Raw genomic sequence first — 6,000 nt, forward strand, 5'->3', positions numbered from 1 at the left:
AGGAAGACTCAAGTACCTAAGCTTGGGGATGCCCCGGAAGGCATCCCCTCATTCGTCTTCAAAACTATCGGTATACCTTACTTGGAGCTATATTTTTATTCGTCACATGATATGTGTTTTGCTTGGAGCGTATTTTCAATTTTACTTGCTGTTTGAATAAAATCATTGGATTTGAAATATTGAATGAAAAAGAATCCTCCCATGGCTAGTTAATTATTTGACAACTCAGTGTTCTTCACTCATATCTTTTGGAGTAGTTTGTCATTTACTCATGTGCTTCACGTATATCCTATGAGTAACTGGTTGAATAAATTGAATGTCATAAACCTAAATTTATATATGTTTCATATGCTTATAACATGGGGAGTAATGACTTCACACATAATAAGTATAGATAGTAAACTTATTGAAAGTTAGCGAACGTAGAATTGGTCACTTGAACAATTCATGAAAGAATATTGAGGGAAGAGGGATTTCACATATAAATATACTATCTTGGACATCTTTTGTAATTGTGAGCACTCAATTAAATATGACATGCTAAAAGGTTGATGTTGGACAAGGAAGACAACGTAATGGGTTATGTTTTCTTATATCTGAAATAAAGTATATTTTCATGGATCGCCCAACACGTTGAGCTTGCCTTTCCCCTCATGCTAGCCAAATTCTTTGCACTAAGTAGAGATACTACTTGTGCTTCCAAATACCCTTAAACCCGGTTTTGCCATGAGAGTCCACCATACCTACCTATGGATTGAGTAAGATCCTTCAAGTAAGTTGTCATCGGTGCAAGCAATAAAAATTGCTCTCTAAATATGTATGATTGATTAGTGTGGAGGAAATAAGCTTTATACGATCTTGTGATGTGGAAGAAATAAAAGCGATGGACTGCATAATAAAGGTCCATATCACAAGTGGCAATATAAAGTGATGTTCTTTCGCATTAAGATTTTGTGCATCCAACCCTGAAAGCGCATGGCAACCTCTGCTTCCCTCTGCGAAGGGCCTATCTTTTACTTTTATCTCTTACCCTTATGCAAGAGTCATGGTGATTTTTCACCTTTTCTTTTTACATTTTATCCTTTGGCAAGCACATTGTGTTGGAAAGATTCTGATATATATATCCAATTGGATGTAAGGCATCATGAACTATTATTGTTGACATTACCCTTGAGGTAAAAGGTTGGGAGGCAAATCTATAAGCCCCTATCTTTCTCTGTGTCTGATTAAAACTTTGAACCCATAAATATCGCGTGAGTGTTAGCAATTGTGAAAGACTAAATGATAGTTGAGTATGTGGAGTTTGCTAAATCAAAGCTCTGACATAGACTCTTCCTGAAAATAAGATGAATTGTAATTGTTTGATGACTGATAACACGGTTTGTTAGTTTTCAAGAAAGTTTATGATCTATACTTTAACATGTGAATAGCTTGTTACTTGATCATGAAAAGTTTTATGAGATGAGCTACTGTTATGACATATAATGATGCTAGAAAAATTGATTGGAATTATCATTGATCAAACTTAAGCACTTGCTAGCATTCACACTTCATAAATTATTTCTTTTATCATTTACCTACTCGAGGACGAGCAGGAATTAAGCTTGGGGATGCTGATACGTCTCCAACGTATCTATAATTTATGAAGTATTCATGCTGTTATATTATCTATCTTGGATGTTTAATGGGCATTTGTATGTTGTTTTATATGATTTTTGGGACTAACCTATTAACCTAGAGCCCAGTGCCAGTTTCTGTTTTCTCCTTGTTTTTGAGTTTTGCAGAAAAGAAATACCAAACGGAGTCCAATTGACGTGCCAAATTTTGATGATTTTTTATGGACCAAAAGAAGACCACGGAGCATCGGAGTTGGGCCAGAAGAGTTCCGGGCTGCCCACGAGGGTGGGGGGCGCGCCCACCCCCCTGGGCGTGTGGGCCTGCCTCGTGGACAGCTCGGGCACCTCCTTGACGTGAGACCAACGCCAAAAATTCCTATAAATACAAAAACCTCGGAAAATTAACCTAGATCGGGAGTTCCGCCGCCAGAAGCCTCTGTAGCCATGAGAAATCAATCTAGGCCCTCTCCGGCACCCTGCCGGAGGGGGCCATCATCATAGGTGACCATGGAGGAGTATCCCGGAGAGGCCATCATCGCCATGAAGGCCAAGGATCAGAGGGAGAACCTTTCCCCATCTAGGGGGAGGCCATGGAGGAGGAAGCACAAGGGGGAGAACCTCTCCTCCTCTCTCTTGGTGGCACCGGAGTGCCATTGAGAGGGGAATCATCGCCACGGTGATCGTCTTCATCAACATCACCATCATCATCACCATCCTCATCTCTTTTACGCGGTCCACTCTCCCGCACCCCGCTGTAATCCCTACTTGAACATGGTGCTTTATGCCACATATTATGATCCAATGATGTGTTGCCATCCTATGATGTTTTGAGTAGATATCTTTTGTCTTTGGGTTGATTGATGATCTGGATTGGTATGAGTTGTATGTTTTACTTTGATGCTGTCCTATGGTGCCCTCTGTGTCGCGCAAGCGTGAGGGGTTCCCACTATAGGGTGTTGCAATACGTTCATGATTCGCTTATAGTGGGTTGGTGAGTGACTGAAACACAAACCCGAGTAAGGGGGTTGTTGCGTATGGGAATAAAGAGGACTTGATGTTTTAATGCTATGGTTGGGTTTTACCTTAATGATCTTTAGTAGTTGCGGATGCTTGCTAGAGTTCCAATCATAAGTGCATATGATCCAAGTAGAGAGACTATGTTAGCTTATGCCTCTCCCTCATATGAAACTGCAATAGTGATTACCGGTCTTGTTAACGATTGCCTAGGACAATTCCGCACACCGATCCACCATTATTCCACACTCGCTATTTATAATATTTAGTAATATATTCTAAATTTATGATAACCACACCTACTTTCATATTTTAGCTCTCCTATATCATACAAAGTTATCCACTTCATACCCACAACATAGTTTTATTTCTCGTTGCTAGTTGGAAGCAAACGTTCGGTGTACGTAGAGTCGTATCAGTGGCAGATAGGGCTTGAGAGAATATTGATCTTACCTTTAGCTCCTTGTGGGTTCGACACTCCATACTTATCACTTCCACCTTTGGAAATTGCTACGATGATTCCTTGCACTTGGGGATTATCAAGCTCTTTTCTGGCGCCGTTGCCGGGGAGCAATAGCGTGGGGTTGATATTCTCGTGTGTGCTTGTTTGCTTTCTTCACTAAGTAGATTTTGTTTTTCCTTTTTGTTTCTGTTTATTTGTGGGTGAAACATACAATTTTTTTTAAAGAATGAAAATACAAAAAAATGTACTTGCCTTTCATGCCTAAAATGTTTTGCAAAAAGAGAAGTGATTGGAAAGTTATGCATTGAAGAAGTGAGGGTCGACCTTTAGCACTTGTGTTCATGCTCACGGAAACAATGTAGAATTTTTTATGGAAGTTTCTCTGTAAATAATTATCCCCTTGTATATATCCATTGTATTATAAAAAATAATGTGCCAAGCTTTGGTTTTAGGATGATTAGATTGCTTGTTTACTATGTGCAGAACAAAAACAGAAACTTTAGCTGTAGTGCATGAATTTACATTTTTTTACTGGAGAGTCAAATGGGTGTGAAACGTTTTGCACATTACTTCTGTACAAATTTTTCAAATTGTAAAATTTATTTCATAATTTTAGGAGTTACAGAAGTTTACTAAACTTCCAGATTACTACAGACTGTCCTGTTTTTGACAGATTCTGTTCTTCACGTGTTGTTTGCTTATTTTGATGAATCTATGGCTAGTATTGGGGGTATGAACCATAGAGAAGTTGGAATACAGTAGGTTTAACACCAATATAAATAAAAAATGAGTTCATTACAGTACCTTAAAGTGGTAGTTTGCTTTATTACACTAACGGATCTCACAAGGTTTTTGTTCAAGTTTTGTGTGGAAGAAGTGTTCGAAGATCGAGGAGCTATCAATATGAGAGGAATAAAGAGAGGCAAGAGTTGAAGCTTGGGGATGCCCAAGGCACCCCAAGTAAATATTTCAGAGGATACTCAAGCATCTAAGCTTGGGGATGCCCCGGTCGGCATCCCATCTTTTTTCTTCAACAATTATCGGTATACCTCGGTTTTTGTTTTGTTCACATGGTTTGTGTCCTTTGTGTTTTTCTTTTTCTTTAAGAACCATGCTAGTATGAGATAGCCTTTCATTGATTTATAGAATACTTCATGTGCTTCACTTATATCTTTTAAGTATGACCTTATAGAATTACTCTTTGTGCTTCACTTAAATCTTTTTAGTATGGTTTTATAGAATGCTTCGTGTGCTTCACTTATATATTTTGAGCTTGGATATTGGTTAGTCTATGTTAATTGTAGAATGCTCCATGAACTTCACTTATATCTTTTGGAGTATGAATAATACTATCATTGAAAGTGGATTTGGAAGAGTGTCAACTTTAGCTAGTAATGATTCCACTATTTCGGAAGAGGTTCCAATTGAGTATGAGAACAAAGTTGCTATCCATGATGCTACTGAAAATTATTATGAGGGAGGAATACATGCTTGTAGGAGTTGCAATAATATCAAGTTTCCTCTCTAAGTGCTTAAAGTTTTGAAGTTATACTTGTTTTGCCTTCCTATGCTAGTTGATTGTTGTTCTTATAAATGGTGTGCTCACAAAATCCCTAGACGTAGGAAGTGGGTTATGTTTAAATGTGCTAGTCATATTCTTCATGATGCTCTCTTTATGTTTCAATTCTTTTCTTTTATGTGAGCATCATTGAAATCATCATGCCTAGCTAAAAGGCACTAAAGAAAAGCGCTTGTTGGGAGACAACCCAATATTTACCCTTACTATTTTTGTGTGTTTACATGATTAAGATACTGTATTAATCATGTTTTATAGCTTTTGTTTCAATAAATTGCCAAGTAAGACGTTTGGGAAGACTTGGGTGAAAGTTAATGTGATCTTGCTGTAAAAAACAGAAACTTTGCGCTCACGAGATTAGCTGTCATTTTTTACAGAAGAGTGCTTTTGAGTTGATTATTTTTGCAGAAGATTAATAGACAAATTCCTCACGTCCACCTATTTACTTGATAATTTTTGGAGTAGCAGAAGTATGATTTATGTTCTGATCATTACAGACTGTTCTGTTTCTGACATATTCTGTTTTCATTGCATAGTTTGCTTGTTTTCTAATTTCTATGACTTATATTTATCAATATAAATTGTAGAAATGATATGGTACAGTAGACATTGTGTGGGAACAATTATGAACCTTGTCTTAGACAGTACCAAAGTGGATGGTTTACTCTTTATCATACTAACCTATCTCACGAAGTTTTGTTAAGTTTTGTGTGATTGAAGTTTTCAAGCTTTGGGTGAGATATCAATATGAGGAGAATAAGGAGTGGAAATACCCTAAGCTTGGGGATGCCCAAGGCACCCCAAGGTAATATTCAAGGAAGACTCAAGTACCTAAGCTTGGGGATGCCCCGTAAGGCATCCCCTCTTTCGTCTTCAAAACTATCGGTATACCTTATTCGGAGCTATATTTTTATTCGTCACATGATATGTGTTTTGCTTGGAGCGTATTTTCAATTTTACTTGATGTTTGAATAAAATCATTGGATCTGAAATATTGAATGAAAAAGAATCCTCCCATGGCTAGTTAATTATTTGACTACTCAGTGTTCTTCACTCATATCTTTTGGAGTAGTTTGTCATTTACTCATGTGCTTCACGTATATCCTATGAGTAAATGGTTGAATAAATTGAATGTCATAAACCTAAATTTATATATGTTTCATATGCTTATAACATGGGGAGTAATGACTTCACACATAATAAGTGTAGATAGTAAACTTATTGAAAGTTAGCAAACGTAGAATTGGTCACTTGAACAATTCATGAAAGAATATTGAAGGAAGAGGGATTTCACATATAAATATACTATCTGGGACATCTTTTGTAATTGT

The sequence above is a fragment of the Aegilops tauschii genome, chromosome 4 (genome assembly GCF_002575655.3).
Source record: "Aegilops tauschii subsp. strangulata cultivar AL8/78 chromosome 4, Aet v6.0, whole genome shotgun sequence".
Taxonomy (NCBI): Eukaryota; Viridiplantae; Streptophyta; class Magnoliopsida; order Poales; family Poaceae; genus Aegilops; species Aegilops tauschii.